Raw genomic sequence first — 20,704 nt, 5'->3', positions numbered from 1 at the left:
GCTTGCCTTTAGTTAAGTAGTCAACTTTGTTGTTAGCATTCTCTAGTAAACCAATTTGAGGCGACCAGCATTCAGAATATCACGCTCTCTCAATGTCTTAACAAGTGAGTTTTGTATTTTCATCCTTTCCAGTATAGCATGCTTAAATATTGTCTGTTCTACAGACAGGTAATATCTGTGTGAAAGATGTGAGGTAGCCTTGCCTGTCATGGTGGAATCTTTCTATGATTGGAAAACATTATGAGGAAATGTGAGTGTTATCTTATTCACTTTATTTAGGTGATGGAGCTCACCCTTTGTTGCCTAATCCAGGTTAATGTAGGCATGCAGCAATGTTGTAATTGCATAATGTTTGGTGCATTTTTTTTCCGTAATGTTAATGTTACACCAAGTTAAAGAAGGCCCAAAAGGTCATTTTGGCCATTGCCAAATTTGTGTTCTGGCAAAATTATGTTTGCCTTTAAGCAAAACAAACAAAAAAAAGGCAAAACTAAAAATTTGTCTACTCTAGTTAACGTCTCTGTGTGATTTCTCACTATCCCTCACAACATACTTACAGACACCAACCAATGCAAAGAAACACTCATAGAATCATAAAAAGGCTTGAGTAATATATATTTAGACACACTTTGAAAAAAAGAAATTAGAACATAGACACAGCATTCTCTTGCCAAGACGTTGCCCCCTCAGGTAAGGTAAAGTAATTCGTGAATATATCACGCACTTTGAGGCCAGAGAGCGGTCTACGTTGAGGGATGATAGGTGGTCTCACCCTGCGCACATTGTCCGGCCTACGCACAACACCATCAGAGGAGGAACAATCATGTATCCTGGTGAAGTTATGCAGAACAACACAGGCTTTCACAACTTCATTCACATTTTGCTCACTCAACTGAATGGCAGACTGGAGTACCCGCCATTTGGCACAAAGAATCCCAAAGGAACACTCCACCAGTCGCCTAGCACGTGATAGGCGCAAGTTAAAAATTCTGCGCCTGTGGTCAAGGTTGCGCCTGGGATATGGCCTCATGACATTACGTGATAACTGAAAGGCCTCATCTGCCACAAGGACATAAGGGACTGATTGTTCGGGGGAGCCTGGTAGCTGGCGTGGTGGTGGTAGATCCAACTGGTTGGTGCGTAGCCGCCGACCCATTATGGAAGTATTGAAGGCTCTAGAGTCTCCCGTCCTTCCATAGGCCCCAATGTCAATAATTATAAACTTGTATTGAGGGTCTACCAGAGCCAACAATACAACAGAAAAGTATTGCTTATAATTGAAGAATTGGGAGCCAGAGTTCGGCGGCTTACGCACCCTGATATGTTTGCCATCCAGGGCCCCAATACAATTTGGAAACTGGCAGTCCTCCTCAAAGTCCCTTGAAATCCTTAACCAGTCTTCCATCCTGGGCTCGGGTAGGACCACCTGATGGAGTCTTGTCCAGATTTCTGCACATGTAGACCTCACTATGCCTGAAATGGTGGACTTTCCAATGAGAAACTCATGGTGGAGGGCGGCATAAGACAGGCCAGTGGACAGGAAGCTGTAGAACAACAGAAATAGTCCAGGTTAGAATGGCTAAAGTAAAAAAAAATCAGTTACATGCCGACCAAACTTGGTAGGAAATGAGAGATAACAACACACACATATGTGGTGGCACAATGACTAAGTGATATGCAGGACATATTAGATGTAACATTCTGCTGTGTCAGGTGAAACATATTTGGAGTAAGATGAGGGTATTAAACATTGTCCAAGAAGGCCAAAAAACATAAATTAACACACACATTATGAACATAGAGAATGTGGTTGTGGAGTACATACCGTATTGTGAGTAGAAGTCGCTCCTCTGCAGATAAGGCTTTGCGCATCCTAGTGTCCTGAAAGGTGATCCCAGGGCGCACTGTCTCCAAGAGGCGATCAAATGTGGAAATGCTCATTCGACAGTACTGGTAAAATTTTTCCGGATGATCCCGCAGAGACGAATAGAGGCGGTGAAAATGACCTCTTGTGAGTCGTTGCCTCAAAAGTGGATGTACCCACATGCGTCTCCTCCTCCGCGGATCCACTATCACAGGATATGGTTGCCCAAAGCGCCGTGACAAAAGCCAGGTAAAGAGAACCTGCTCAGTTGTATTGAATGTCAGACCCTCTGACATGCTGCACATACAACACCAACACACCTCGTGAAAGCAAGGTGACAAATGTACAGAACGTAGGCAGCCACCTGTTTCTGAGTGTCTAAATAGGGTGCAGGCTAATGATTTAAATAGTTTGCAGGCCTCAAAACCGTTAAATGTCCATTTTGCAAGGCTGCGAGAAAATCTCGCCATACGGATTGCATACGGATTACATACGGAGACACACATGCGCAAAATACGCGACCACACCTTGCTTACGGATGACCTACGGACCACTATTTTGTGGTCATTGATCCGTATTACGCATGTAAAATACTGACCGTATTTTGCGCAGGTTAGTGTGACTCCAGCCTAATACTGCTCCTATGTGCAAGAATATAACTACTATAATACTGCCCCTATGTACAAGAATATAACTACTATAATACTGCCCCTATGTACAAGAATATAACTACTATAATACTGCCCCTATGTACAAGAATATAACTACTATAATACTGCTCCTATGTGCAAGAATATAACTACTATAATACTGCCCCTATGTACAAGAATATAACTACTATAACACTGCCCCATGTACAAGACTATAACTACTATAATACTGCCCCTATGTACAAGAATATAACTACTATAATACTGCCCCCTATGTACAAGAATATAACTACTATAATACTGCTCCTATGTACAAGAATATAACTACTATAATACTGCTCCTATGTACAAGAATATAACTACTATAATACTGCCCCTATGTACAAGAATATAACTACTATAATACTGCTCCTATGTGCAAGAATATAACTACTATAACACTGCTGCTATGTACAAGAATAAAACTATTATAATACTGCCCCCTATATACAAGAATATAACTACTATAATACTGCCTCCTATATACAAGAATATAACTACTATAATACTGCTCCTATGTACAAGAATATAACTACTATAATACTGCTCCTATGTACAAGAATATAACTACTATAATACTGCCCCTATGTGCAAGAATATAACTATTATAATACTGCTCCTATGTACAAGAATATACAGTCATATGTAAAAGTTTGGGCACCCCTATTAATGTTAACCTTTTTTCTTTATAACAATTTTGGTTTTTGCAACAGGTATTTCAGTTTCATATATCTAATAACTGATGGACTCAGTTATATTTCTGGATTCAAATGAGGTTTATTGTACTAACAGAAAATGTGCAATCTGCATTTAAACAAAATTTGACCGGTGTAAAAGTATGGGCACCCTTATCATTTTCTTGATTTGAACACTCCTAACTACTTTTTACTGACTTCCTGAAGCACTAAATTGGTTTTGTAACCTCATTGAGCTTTGAACTTCATAGCCAGGTGTATCAAATCATGAGAAAAGGTATTTAAGGTGGCCACTTGCAAGTAGTTCTCCTATTTGATTCTCCTATGAAGAGTGGCATCATGGGTTCCTCAAAACAACTCTCAAATGATCTGAAAACAAAGATTATTCAACATAGCTTTTCAGGGGAAGGATACAAAAAGTTGTCTCAGAGATTTAACCTGTCAGTTTCCACTGTGAGGAACATAGTAAGGAAATGGAAGAACACAGGTACAGTTCTTGTTAAGCCCAGAAGTGGCAGGCCAAGAAAAATATCAGAAAGGCAGAGAAGAAGAATGGTGAGAACAGTCAAGGACAATCCACAGACCACCTCCAAAGACCGGCAGCATCATCTTGCTGCAGATGGTGTCACTGTGCATCGGTCAACAATACAGCGCATGCATAACGCCTTTTTGTATGACCAAACAACTCAATCTTTGTTTCATCAGTCCACAGGACCTTCTTCCAAAATGTAACTGGCTTGTCCAAATGTGCTTTTGCATACCTCAGGCGACTCTGTTTGTGGCGTGCTTGCAGAAACGGCTTCTTTCGCATCACTCTCCCATACAGCTTCTCCTTGTGCAAAGTGCCCTGTATTGTTGACCGATGCACAGTGACACCATCTGCAGCAAGATGATGCTGCAGGTCTTTGGAGGTGGTCTGTGGATTGTCCTTGACTGTTCTCACCATTCTTCTTCTCTGCCTTTCTGATATTTTTCTTGGCCTGCCATTTCTGGGCTTAACAAGAACTGTACCTGTGTTCTTCCATTTCCTTACTATGTTCCTCACAGTGGAAACTGACAGGTTAAATCTCTGAGACAACTTTTTGTATCCTTCCCCTGAAAAGCTATGTTGAATAATCTTTGTTTTCAGATCATTTGAGAGTTGTTTTGAGGAGCCCATGATGCCACTCTTCATAGGAGAATCAAAGAGGAGAACTACTTGCAAGTGGCCACTTTAAATACCATTTCTCATGATTTGATAAACCTGGCTATGAAGTTCAAAGCTCAATGAGGTTACAAAACCAATTTAGTGCTTCAGGAAGTCAGTAAAAAGTAGTTAGGAGTGTTCAAATCAAGAAAATGATAAGGGTGCCCATACTTTTGCACCGGTCAAATTTTGTTTAAATGCAGATTGCACATTTTGTGTTAGTACAATAAACCTCATTTGAATCCAAAAATATAACTGAGTCCATCAGTTATTAGATATATGAAACTGAAATACCTGTTGCAAAAAACAAAATTGCTATTAAGAAAAAAGGTTAACATTAATAGGGGTGCCCAAACTTTTACATATGACTGTAACTACTATAATGCTGCCCCTATGTACAACAATATATGACTACTATAATACTGCTCCTATATACAAGAATGTAACTACTATAATACTGCCCCTATAATAATAATAATAATAATAATAATAATAATAATAATAATAATAATAATCTTTATTTTTATATAGCGCTAACATATTCCGCAGCGCTTTACATTTTTGCACACATCATCATCACTGTCCCCGATGGGGCTCACAATCTAAATTCCCTATTAGTATGTCTTTATGTACAAGACTATAACTACTATAATACTGCCTCCTATATACAAGAATATAACTACTATAATACTGCTCCTATGTACAAGAATATAACTACTATAATAACTGCCCCTATGTACAAGAATATAACTACTATAATACTGCCCCATATATACAAGAATATAACTACTATAATACTGCCACTATGTACAAGATTATAACTACTATAATACTGCCCCTATGTACAAGAATATAACAACCATAATACTGCTCCTATGTACAAGAAAATAACTACTATAATACTGCCCCTATGTACAAGAATATAACTACTATAATACTGCTCCTATGTACAAGAATATAACAACTATAATACTGCTCCTATATACAAGAATATAACTACTATAATACTGCCCCTACATACAAGAATATAACTACTATAATACTGCTCCTATATACAAGAATATAACTACTATAATTCTGCCCCTATGTACAGGAATATAACTACTATAATACTGCTCCTATGTACAAGAATATAACTACTATAATACTGCCCCTATGTACAAGACTATAACTACTATAATACTGCCCCTATGTACAAGAATATAACTACTATAATACTGCTCCTATGTACAAGAATATAACTACTATAATACTACTCCTATATACAAGAATATAACTACTATAATACTGCTCCTATGTACAAGAATATAATTACTATAATACTGCCCCTATGTACAAGAATATAACTACTATAATACTGCCCCTATGTACAAGAATATAACTACTATAATACTGCCCCTATGTACAAGACTATAACTACTATAATACTGCCCCTATGTACAGGAATATAACTACTATAATACTGCGCTTATGTACAAGAATATAACTACTATAATACTGCTCCTATGTACAAGAATATAACTACTATAATACTGCCCCCTATGTACAAGAATATAACTAATATAATACTGCTCCTATGTACAAGAATATAACTGTTATAATACTGCTCCTATATACAAGAATATAACTACTATAATACTGCCCCTATGTACAAGAATATAACTACCATAATACTGCCCCCTGTGTACAAGAATATAACTACTATAATACTGCTCCTATGTACAAGAATATAACTACTATAATACTGCTCCTATGTACAAGAATATATCTACTATAATACTGCCCCTATGTACAAGAATATAACTACTATAATACTGCTCCTATGTACAAGAATATAACTACTATAATACTGCCCCTATGTACAAGAATTTAACTACTATAATACTGCCTCTATGTACAAGAATATAACTACTATAATACTGCCTCTATGTACAAGAATATAACTACTATAATACTGCTCCTATGTACAGGAATATAACTACTATAATACTACCCCTATGTACAGGAATATAACTACTATAATATTGCCCCTAATTTAGTATAATTATGCTATATTTCTGTTATCTTGTAATTTTTCATTTTATACTTTGGAATGACGTGAAATTTGTAATTTACTATTTGAATTTCTATATACAGTACTGCACAAAAAAGTTTTAGGCAGGTGTGCAAGAAAAGGTTGCAATGTAAGAAAACTTTAAAAAATGGAAGCGTTATTTTTTTTATAAACTTACAAAATGCAAAATGAATGAGCAATAGAGAAATATCAAGGGAATATTGCGACAGAAAGGAGCCAGAAGATTTCGGCTTCTAGATACCCGAACCCCTGCAGTGGTTATAACTGCTTCACCATCATAATAAATAGTGCAGATTTTCATTGATCTGGCATTGCTATGGTTAATCAGTTCATCTTCTGGAGTTCTCTATCATGGATTGCCTCAGCTGTTCTGCATTGGACACTCCTCTCTGGTATATATGCTTACCACTGGCTGTTAAGATTTGCCAGTGATAGTTACAGTAAGTCTGCCTGGTTTGGATTTGCAGGAGGCTCTGCACAAGCCTCATGTACAGATCTGGGGTCAGTTCTGCAAGATGTTTGGAACAACCTCCTGCCAAGATCTTTCATAGCCTGTGTACGTGTGATTAGAAGAAGGGATGACGACGACAAGTGGTCACAAGATACTGATGATGGAGGTGATGGGCAGTGACCCGATACTGATGATGGAGGTGATGAGCAGTTATCCGATACTGTTGATGGCAGCAATGGGTGGTCACCAGCTACTGATGATGGAGATGATGGACGGTGACAAGATGCTGATGATGGAGTCAATGGGCGGTTACCAGATACTGATGATGGAGGCATTGGGCAGTCACCAGATACTGATGATGGAGGAGATGGATGGCCACCAGATACTGATGATGGAGGTGATGGGTGGTCACCAGATACTGATGATGGAGGTGACAGCGGTCACCAGATACTGATGATGGAGGTGACAGCGGTCACCAGATACTGATGATGGAGGTGACAGCGGTCACCAGATACTGATGATGGAGGCAACGGGCGGTCACCAGATACTGATGATGGAGGAGATGGATGGTCACCAGATACTGATGATGGAGGTGACGGGTGGTCACCAGATACTGATGATGGAGGTGACAGCGGTCACCAGATACTGATGATGGAGGTGACGGGCAGTCACCAGATACTGATGATGGAGGTGATAGATGGACACCAGATACTGATGATGAAGGCGACGGGCGGTCACCAGATACTGATGATGGAGGTGATGAGCGGTCACCAGATACTGATGATGGAGGTGATAGATGGACACCAGATACTAATGATGGAGGCGACGGGCGGTCACCAGATACTGATGACGGAGGTGACGAGCGGTCACCAGATACTGATGATGGAGGTGACGAGCGGTCACCAGATACTGATGATGGAGGTGACGAGCGGTCACCAGATACTGATGATGGAGGTGACAGGCAGTCACCAGATACTGATGATGGAGGTGACGAGCGGTCACCAGATACTGATGATGGAGGCAACGGGCGGTCACCAGATACTGATGATAGAGGTGACGGGTGGTCACCAGATACTGATGATGGAGGAGATGGATGGTCACCAGATACTGATGATGGAGGTGACGGGCAGTCACCAGATACTGATGATGGAGGTGATAGATGGTCACCAAATACTGATGATGGTGGTGACGGGTGGTCACCAGATACTGATGATAGAGGTGACGGGTGGTCACCAGATACTGATGATGGAGGAGATGGATGGTCACCAGATACTGATGATGGAGGTGACGGGCAGTCACCAGATACTGATGATGGAGGTGATAGACGGTCACCAGATACTGATGATGGAGGTGACGGGTGGTCACCAGATACTGATGATGAAGGCAACGTGTGGTCACCAGATACTAATGATGGAGGCGACGGGCGGTCACCAGATACTGATGATGTAGGCAACGTGCGATCACTAGATGTTGATGGGATTTTACATTTCTCTTTTGTTCTTTCACTTTGTTTGTTGATAAAAATGAACTATTAACACTTCTTTTTTATGAAAGTCTCTTACCCTGCAGCAGTTCTTCCAAAACTCCTAACACTTTTGCGCACACTGAAGTGTTATTGTGCTTTTATGTCCCATCTAACGTTGGGTAACTCATATATCGGCCAGCATGTGATATACAGATTTTTGTTGAGTCCTTTTTCCAGCCGTTACCTTCGCCATCATCATCTGATCTACATACGGGCACCGCCACTAATCTGTATGGGTGAAGGGAGCCATTATACAGTGCGTGATGTTTATCAATAAATCATCACAATCGCTGCCGTACTTTACGCCTTCAGCGTCTCTTCTTCTCTGTTTTGGTTATTGAGTCCACAGAACGACGGGAAGGAAAACATAAAACCATAAATAGGACTTTAGGAGCCACATTAGCGCTCTTCGGTATTATTCACGGTTTACATTTTGGGTGGATAAGGCATCGTAAACATATCATAAAGTGGTGGGAACATGAAAAGTGTTTTCTAAGCAGAATTTTCGTGAGAATGCATTACAGAGCCCAGTCAAGCAGGGAATATTTGTCTGGGAAACAATCTGTCTAAAGCGCGGAGTAATTTACCTGAGAATTTTCCCATTTAGACTTCCCTTCTGGTGCATGGCGGCTGTCACATCCTTTGTATTAGGCGTGTGACACGCTCCGGAGACATGCTTGCTATACACCAGGAGACGCTTCGATGCGACAGCAGGGATTGTCATTGGGGCTAAGGCCCCATATTGCTCAATGCTCATGCAGGCGATGGCGTTCACCAAAGCATATGTTTGCATTAACTTGGAATTCGGCACCTGCTGAATCCAATGAGCATCGGATCAGGGTCACTGTGTTTGTTCTGTTAGTTTTTTAACTTTTTTTATTAACTTTTTTAATTTTGTTTCATCTTTCACAGCATATTCTATGAATCACACCATGAATATGAAAGAGGGCAAAAAAGAATCTGATGTCAAGAAAATTATTTTTGTCCATTTAAGCCTTTAAAAAAATTGTAATAAAAAGATATCCCCAAAAAAATATTCATCATTGGGTAAGGGACGAGATTCTAGTATCCCCCATAAGGTAATAATACTCTCAGCTTTCCTTGAGAAAGCTGTAGGCGAAACGCGCGTCGGGGCAGTGCTGGCACTGCTCCACCAAGTCTCCTTTCCCCCATTCACTATACAGTAGGTAAGCATTGCAACATATAAACCGGTTATTGTCTCATCCTATGTCTATTGGGTTTTTACTACATATCTACATATGGTGAATTGTTTTAACTTTATTGGTGATATATGGCTAATGCAATTTTTCCTTTTGCGATCTTTAAAAAATGATGTAGACCATAGACTTAGAAATGGTGCAAAACAGCGAAAATATCACCTTTTGCACTGTTATTCAGATACAAAGTGAGCAATTTGGGTTTTCAACACTTTTAGGCGATAGTTTCATGTCTAGAACTCTTGTGTATAGTATTGCAGAGTAAAATCTTCTGTAAATCAGCATCAAAATCTGCATGTAATGTACGGATTAGCAAGGATTTGGGGCAGAAATCCACGATGTGCTTGATGCTGCCAAATATTGATGCATATGTCTCCTTCTGCTAAAATAATGTAGCACTCAGATTTAGTTTTTTAGGAAAAAACTTATCGTTTATGCAGATAAACTGGGTTCTGGCGGGCTGGGAGCCCCCTGCACTGCAGCTTTAAGAGCAACTTCCTACTCCAACTTCTAAACATTATATCTGGCAACATAATGTTATTTCAGTCCAATCGTCAATGTTTCTGAGGTCCCAAATCTCAAGAAATTATCTTAATTTTGGCTGAGTTTGCATAAATACCATCCTTGTTTATAAAGTACCTTTTAAATTAAATGTCAAAACCTAAAAAAAGAAAATATTTAGAAATAAATCAAAGTTAAGTTAGTAAAAAATAATTACATTTCTTATGGACCAGGCAAAAATGTGAACAGTTTTTATGAAGTGTTCTAGAATTTCTGGACAGTGGCCAACTCCGAATCTAAACTTCATATTGTGTAGGCAAGTAAAAAAAATACCAAAAAAACAGAACCACGTCTGAAGATATTTTCCCCGATCGTGGTTTTATGGAATCACATATTTATGTATATTTCTGTATGTGCAGGTTTCTCTGCTACATTCATTATATCTGCGGAGCACTTGTGTGCGCTGGGAATGTTGTGTGCACATCCCTGTGATTGTTGGATGGGGATTAACTGCAGGAGGTGATGAGTGATGCCCAAGGATGCCGAGCAGCTGTTGCTCCAGAATGGCACAGGTGCAAACGACTTTATTACAATCCCATGGGCCCTGTCATTAAAGAATAGGCAGATGTTGTCCATGGCGAATGCGGAAGTTCCCCCTGGTAAAAAGAGGATCCACCACTTAACTAGCGCAATGCCACAGATACCAACAGGCAATGAAGTTTGGCTTGTGAATTTGTCTACAGGTCTAGAAAGAGCAAGATTCCGTCTAGGTCTGCAGTATGAAAACAACCACATTGTTCATACTGAAAGGGAAAATAGCAAAAAAAATTCAGAAGAAAACTTTTCATTTATTCTGCCCCATATTTATAAGAAAATAACTACCACAGTATAACACTAACCTCTGTGTGCAAGGTTGTAACCACCATCAGTGGCGTAACTACAAAGTTATGGGCCCTGGTGTGAACTTTCAAATGGAACCCCCCCCATGCCAAAATACATGCACATCTCCGCTCCATCCTCCTCGTACACACGCGGCTCAGCTCCGCACACCTCGTACACAGGCGGCTCCGATCCGTACACCTCGTACACACACGGCTCCCATCCGTACACCTCGTACACACGCGGCTCCCATCCGTACACCTCGTACACACGCGGCTCCCATCCGTACACCTCGTACACACGCGGCTCCGCTCTGTGCACCTCGTACACACGCGGCTCCCATCCGTACACCTCGTACACACACGGCTCCCATCCGTACACCTCGTACACATGCGGCTCCCATCCGTACACCTCGTACACACACGGCTCCCATCCGTACACCTCGTACACACGCGGCTCCGCTCTGTGCACCTCGTACACACGCGGCTCCCATCCGTACACCTCGTACACATGCGGCTCCCATCCGTACACCTCGTACACACACGGCTCCCATCCGTACACCTCGTACACACGCGGCTCCGCTCTGTGCACCTCGTACACACACGGCTCCCATCCGTACACCTCGTACACAGGCGGCTCCGCTCTGTGCACCTCATACACACGCGGCTCCCATCCGTACACCTCGTACACACGCGGCTCCCATCCGTACACCTTGTCTATTAGAATCACTGCACACATACACTTAAGGAGTATTTGCTTATTAGTGAAATTTATTGAAAGCAAGTGCTCTTATAGTGATTGCGACAGAATGACGTTTCGGTCATTCAAGACCTTGATCACATAAGTCGCCTTGAACAATGTAGTGGTTCATGAAGGATGTGGTCCTTATGATCAAAAATAGGGACAGCGAGTATGCCCGTAGTAGTTCTGAACTAAGGGCTGTCCTAAATTAGGTAATGGTCACTTATGCCTTTAGGTTAGCCAGTGTCAGAGCGGTCGCTCTATGTGGGGTGGTGGCGAGACGGTGGAGTGTGGTAACACTCAGTTGTAGCAAGGAGAAGTCACTCCTCCTTGCTACAACTGAGTGTTACCACACTCCACCGTCTCGCCACCACCCCACATAGAGCGACCGCTCTGACACTGGCTAACCTAAAGGCATAAGTGACCATTACCTAATTTAGGACAGCCCTTAGTTCAGAACTACTACGGGCATACTCGCTGTCCCTATTTTTGATCATAAGGACCACATCCTTCATGAACCACTACATTGTTCAAGGCGACTTATGTGATCAAGGTCTTGAATGACCGAAACGTCATTCTGTCGCAATCACTATAAGAGCACTTGCTTTCAATAAATTTCACTAATAAGCAAATACTCCTTAAGTGTATGTGTGCAGTGATTCTAATAGGCATTTATGTGGGACTCAAAAGCCTCCTTCACTAGCACCATACCCCCGTACCTATCGTGTGTTAGCCATTGAATATCATCCGTACACCTTGTACACACGCAGCTCGGCTCCGTACACCTTGTACACACAGGGCTCGGCTTCGCACACCTCGTACACACGCGGCTCGGCTCCACACACCTCGTACACATGCGGCTCAGCTCCGCACACCTCGTACACGCGCGGCTCGGCTCCGCACACCTCGTACACACACGGCTCGGCTCCGCCCACCTCGTACACACACGGCTCGGCTCCGCACACCTCGTACACACACGGCTCCGCTCGACACACCTCGTACACACACGGCTCCGCTCGACACACCTCGTACACACATGGCTCCGCTACTTACACTTCGTACACACGCGGCTCCGCTCCAAACACCTTGAACACACACAGCTCCGCTTTGTACACTTTGTACACATCTCTGCTCCGTACACCTCATACACACGTGGCTCAGCTCCATACACCTCGTACACACGTGGCACCGCTCCATACACCAAGTACACATGTGGCTCCGCTCTGTACACCTCGTACACACACGGCTGCGCTCCATACATATTGTACACACACTGCTGTGCTCCATACACATTGCACACACGGCTCCGCTCCATACACCTCATGCACACACGGCTCAGCTCTGTACACCTCGTACACATGTGGCCCAGCTCCGTACACCTCATACACATGTGGCTCCGCTCTGTACACCTCGTACACACATGACTCTGCTCCGTACACCTTGTACACACATGGCTCCACTCCGTGCAACTCGTACACACACGGCTCTGCTTCATACACCTTGTACACACACGGCTCCGCTCCGTCCAAAACTGTACACACACAGCTCCGCTCCATCCAAAATTGTACACACACAGCTCTGCTATATCCACACTGTAAACCCCTCCTGACCCCACACATAAACTTACCCTACCCTCATCCAGCACCATGACAACCAGCACAGCAGAGTCCTGCATTCACAGAGGGCTGTGCGCACAGGACCTGTGATGATGTCACAGGAGGTGAGGAGTCAGGAGTCACGTGATCAAAAACGGGACTGATCCGTGAGAATCGGGAAAGTTGGGACACATGGCCTGACCTGCCGGGTCCCTAACTCCCCCTGGTGCCCGGTCGCAGTGGCGACTGCTGCCACCGTGGTAGTTATGCCCCTGACCACCAGAATACTGCCCCTATGTACAAAAATATTACTACTATAATACTGCTCCTATGTACAAGAATATAACTAATATAATACTGCTCCTATGTACAAGAATATAACTACTTTAATACTGCTCCCTATGTATAAGAATATAGCTACTATAATACTGCCCCTATGTACAAGAATATAACTACTTTAATACTGCCCCTATGTACAGGAATATAACTACTATAATACTGCCCCTATGTACAGGAATATAACTACTATAATACTGCCCCTATGTACAAGAATATAACTACTATAATACTGCCCCTATGTACAAGAATATAACTACTCTAATACTGCCCCCTATGTACAAGAATATAACTACTATAATACTGCTCCTATGTACAAGAATATAACTACTATAATACTGCCCCCTATGTACAAGAATATATCTACTGTAATACTGCCCCTATGTACAAGAATATAACTACTATAATACTGCCCCTATGTACAAGAATATAACTACTATAATACTGCTCCTATGTACAAGAATATAACTACCATAATACTGCTCCTATGTACAAGAATATACAGTCATATGTAAAAGTTTGGGCACCCCTATTAATGTTAACCTTTTTTCTTTTTAACAATTTTGGTTTTTGCAACAGCTATTTCAGTTTCATATATCTAATAACTGATGGACTCAGTTATATTTCTGGATTCAAATGAGGTTTATTGTACTAACAGAAAATGTGCAATCTGCATTTAAACAAAATTTGACCGGTGCAAAAGTATGGGCACCCTTATCATTTTCTTGATTTGAACACTCCTATCTACTTTTTACTGACTTCCTGAAGCACTAAATTGGTTTTGTAACCTCATTGAGCTTTGAACTTCATAGCCAGGTGTATCAAATCATGAGAAAAGGTATTTAAGGTGGCCACTTGCAAGTAGTTCTCCTATTTGATTCTCCTATGAAGAGTGGCATCATGGGCTCCTCAAAACAACTCTCAAATGATATGGAAACAAAGATTATTCAACATAGCTTTTCAGGGGAAGGATACAAAAAGTTGTCTCAGAGATTTAACCTGTCAGTTTCCACTCTGCGGAACATAGTAAGGAAATGGAAGAACACAGGTACAGTTCTTGTTAAGCCCAGAAGTGGCAGGCCAAGAAAAATATCAGAAAGGCAGAGAAGAAGAATGGTGAGAACAGTCAAGGACAATCCACAGACCACCTCCAAAGACCGGCAGCATCATCTTGCTGCAGATGGTGACACTGTGCATCGGTCAACAATACAGCGCACTTTGCACAAGGAGAGGCTGTATGGGAGAGTGATGCGAAAGAAGCCGTTTCTGCAAGCACGCCACAAACAGAGTCGCCTGAGGTATGCAAAAGCACATGTGGACAAGCCAGTTACATTTTGGAAGAAGGTCCTGAGGACTGATGAAACAAAGATTGAGTTGTTTGGTCATACAAAAAGGCGTTATGCATGGAGGCTAAAAAGCACAGCATTCCAAGAAAAACACTTGCTACCCACAGTAAAATTTGGTGGAGGTTCCATCATGCTTTGGGGCTGTGTGGCCAATGCCGGCACCGGGGATCTTGTTAAAGTTGAGGGTCGCATGGATTCAACTCAGTATCAGCAGATTCTTGACAATAATGTGCAAGAATCAGTGACGAAGTTGACTTTACGCAGGGGATGGATATTTCAGCAAGACAATGATCCAAAACACTGCTCCAAATCTACTCAGGCATTCATGCAGAGGAACAATTACAATTTTCTGGAATGGCCATCCCAGTCCCCAGACCTGAATATCATTGAACATCTGTGGGATGATTTGAAGCGGGCTGTCCATGCTCGGCGACCATCAAACTTAACTGAACTAGAATTGTTTTGTAAGCAGGAATGGTCACAAATACCTTCATCCAGGATCCAGGAACTCATTAATAGCTACAGGAAGCAACTAGAGGCTGTTATTTTTGCAAAAGGAGGATCTACAAAATATTAATATCACTTTTATGTTGAGGTGCCCATACTTTTGCACCGGTCAAATTTTGTTAAAATGCAGATTGCACATTTTCTGTTAGTACAATAAACCTCATTTGAATCCAGAAATATAACTGAGTCCATCAGTTATTAGATATATGAAACTGAAATAGCTATTGCAAAAACCAAAATTGTTATAAAGAAAAAAGGTTAACATTAATAGGGGTGCCCAAACTTTTACATATGACTGTAACTACTATAATACTGCCCCTATGTACAAGAATATAACTACCATAATACTGCCCCTATGTACATGAATATAACTACTATAATACTACCCGTATGTACAAGAATATCACTACTATAATACTGCTCCTATGTAGAAGAATATAACTACTATAATACTGCCCCTATGTGCAAGAAAATAACTACTATAATACTGCCCGTATGTACAAGAATATCGCTACTATAATACTGCTCCTATATACAAGAATATAACTACTATAATACTGCCCCCTATGTACAAGAATATAACTACTATAATACTGCTCCTATGTACAAGAATATAACTACTTTAATACTGCTCCCTATGTGCAAGAATGTAACTACTATAATACTGCCCCTATGTACAAGAATATAACTACTATAATACTGCCCCTATGTACAAGAATATAACTACTATAATACTGCCCCTATGTACAAGAATATCACTACTATAATACTGCTCCTATGTACAAGAATATAACTACTATAATACTGCCCCCTATGTACAAGAATATAACTACGAGAATACTGCCCCTATGTACATGAATATAACTACTATAATACTGCCCATATGTACAAGAATATCAGTACTATAATACTGCTCCTATGTAGAAGAATATAACTACTGTAATACTGCCCCCTATGTATAAGAATATAACTGCTATAATACTGCCCGTATGTACAAGAATATCGCTACTATAATACTGCTCCTATATACAAGAATTAACTACTATAATACTGCCCCCTATGTACAAGAATATAACTACTATAATACTGCCCCTATGTACATGAATATAACTACTATAATACTGCCCGTATGTACAAGAATATCACTACTATAATACTGCTCCTATATACAAGAATATAAGTACTATAATACTGCCCCCTATGTACAAGAATATAACTACTATAATACTGCCCCTATGTACATGAATATAACTACTATAATACTGCCCCTAAGTACAAGAATATAACTACTATAATACTGCTCTTATATACAAGAATATAACTACTATAATACTGCCCCTATATACAAGAATATAACTGCTATAATACTGCTCCTATGTACAAGAATATAACTACTATAATACTGCTCCCTATGTACAAAAATGTAACTACTATAATACTGCCCCTATGTACAAGAATATAGCTACTATAATACTGCCCCTATGTACAAGAATATAACTACTATAATACTGCCCCTATGTACATGAATATAACTACTATAAACTGCCTGTATGTACAAGAATATAACTACGATAATACTGCCCCTATGTACATGAATATAACTACTATAATACTGCCCGTATGTGCAAGAATATCACTACTATAATACTGCTCCTATGTAGAAGAATATAACTACTATAATACTGCCCCCTATGTACAAGAATATAACTACTATAATATGCCCCTATGTACATAAATATAGCTACTATAATACTGCCTGTATGTACAAGAATATAACTACTATAATACTGCCCCCTATGTACAAGAATATAACTACTATAATACTGCCCGTATGTACAAGAATATCACTACTATAATACTGCTCCTATATAGAAGAATATAACTACTATAATATTGCCCCCTATGTACAAGAATATAACTACTATAATACTGCCCCTATGTACATGAATATAACTACTATAATACTGCCCGTATGTACAAGAATATCACTACTATAATACTGCTCCTATATACAAGAATATAACTACTATAATACTGCCCCCTATGTACAAGAATATAACTACTATAATACTGCCCCTATGTACATGAATATAACTACTATAATACTGCCCGTATGTACAAGAATATAGCTACTATTATACTGCCCCCTATGTACAAGAATATAACTACTATAATACTGTTCCTATGTACAAGAATATAACTACTATAATACTGCCCCCTATGTACAAGAATATAACTACTATAATACTGCTCCTGTATACAAGAATATAACTACTATAATACTGCCCCATGTATAAGAATATAACTACTATAATACTGCTCCTATGTACAAGAATATAACTACTATAATACTGCTCCTATGTACATGAATATAAACTACTATAATACTGCCCGTATGTACAAGAATATCACTACTATAATACTGCTCCTATATACAAGAATACAACTACTATAATACTGCCCCATGTATAAGAATATAACTACTATAATATTGCCCCCTATGTACAAGAATATAACTACTATAATACTGCCCCCTATGTACAAGAATATAACTACTATAATACTGCCCCTATGTACATGAATATAACTACTATAATACTGCCCGTATGTACAAGAATATCACTACTATAATACTGCTCCTATATACAAGAATATAAGTACTATAATACTGCCCCCTATGTACAAGAATATAACTACTATTATACTGCCCCTATGTACATGAATATAACTACTATAATACTGCCCCTAAGTACAAGAATATAACTACTATAATACTGCTCCTATATACAAGAATATAACTACTATAATACTGCCCCTATATACGAGAATATAACTGCTATAATACTGCTCCTATGTACAAGAATATAACTACTATAATACTGCTCCCTATGTACAAGAATGTAACTACTATAATACTGCCCCTATGTACAAGAATATAGCTACTATAATACTGCCCCTATGTACAAGAATATAACTACTATAATACTGCCCCTATGTACATGAATATAACTACTATAAACTGCCTGTATGTACAAGAATATAACTACGATAATACTGCCCCTATGTACATGAATATAACTACTATAATACTGCCCGTATGTACAAGAATATCACTACTATAATACTGCTCCTATGTAGAAGAATATAACTACTATAATACTGCCCCCTATGTACAAGAAAATAACTACTATAATACTGCCCGTATGTACAAGAATATCGCTACTATAATACTGCTCCTATATACAAGAATATAACTACTATAATACTGCCCCCTATGTACAAGAATATAGCTACTATAATACTGCCCCCTATGTACAAGAATATAACTACTATAATATGCCCCTATGTACATAAATATAACTACTATAATACTGCCTGTATGTACAAGAATATAACTACTATAATACTGCCCCCTATGTACAAGAATATAACTACTATAATACTGCCCGTATGTACAAGAATATCACTACTATAATACTGCTCCTATATACAAGAATATAACTACTATAATATTGCCCCCTATGTACAAGAATATAACTACTATAATACTGCCCCTATGTACATGAATATAACTACTATAATACTGCCCGTATGTACAAGAATATCACTACTATAATACTGCTCCTATATACAAGAATATAACTACTATAATACTGCCCCCTATGTACAAGAATATAACTACTATAATACTGCCCCTATGTACATGAATATAACTACTATAATACTGCCCGTATGTACAAGAATATAGCTACTATTATACTGCCCCTATGTACAAGAATATAACTACTATAATACTGTTCCTATGTACAAGAATATAACTACTATAATACTGCCCCCTATGTACAAGAATATAACTACTATAATACTGCTCCTGTATACAAGAATATAACTACTATAATACTGCCCCATGTATAAGAATATAACTACTATGATACTGCTCCTATGTACAAGAATATAACTACTATAATACTGCTCCTATGTACATGAATATAAACTACTATAATACAGCCCGTATGTACAAGAATATCACTACTATAATACTGCTCCTATATACAAGAATACAACTACTGTAATACTGCCCCATGTATAAGAATATAACTACTATAATATTGCCCCCTATGTACAAGAATATAACTACTATAATACTGCCCCTATGTACATGAATATAACTACTTTAATACTGCCTGTATGTACAAGAATATCACTACTATAATACTGCTCCTATATACAAGAATATAACTACTATAATACTGCCCCCTATGTACAAGAATACAACTACTATAATACTGCCCCTATGTACATGAATATAACTACTATAATACTGCCCGTATGTACAAGAATATAGCTACTATAATACTGCCCCCTATGTACAAGGATATAACTACTATAATACTGCCCGTATGTACAAGAATATAACTACTATAATACTGCCCCCTATGTACAAGAAAATAACTACTATAATACTGCTCCTATATACAAGAATATAACTACTATAATACTGCCCCATGTATAAGAATATAACTACTATAATACTGCCTCCTATGTACAAGAATATAACTACTATAATACTGATCCTATGTACAAGAATATAACTACTATAATACTGCTCCTATGTACAAGAATATAACTACTATAATACTGCTCCTATGTACAGGAATATGACTACTATAATACTGCCTCCTATATACAAGAATATAACTACTATAATACTGCCCCATGTGTAAGAATATAACTACTATAATACTGCCTCCTATTTACAAGAATATGACTACTATAATACTGTTCCTATGTACAAGAATATAACTACTATAATACTGCTCCTATGTACAAGAATATAACTACTATAATACTGCTCCTATGTACAAGAATACAACTACTATAATACTTCTCCCTATGTACAAGAATATGACTACTATAATACTGCCTCCTATGTACAAGAATATGACTACTATAATACTGCTCCTATGTACAAGAATATGATGACTATAATACTGCTCCTATGTACAAGAATATAACTACTATAATACTGCTCCTATGTACAAGAATATAACTACTATAATACTGCTCCTATGTACAAGAATATGACTACTATAATACT

Source organism: Dendrobates tinctorius, unplaced genomic scaffold (genome assembly GCF_039654945.1).
Source record: "Dendrobates tinctorius isolate UK_male_01 unplaced genomic scaffold, ASM3965494v1 ptg000054l, whole genome shotgun sequence".
NCBI classification, from domain to species: Eukaryota; Metazoa; Chordata; class Amphibia; order Anura; family Dendrobatidae; genus Dendrobates; species Dendrobates tinctorius.
This window is presented reverse-complemented; position numbering follows the sequence as displayed.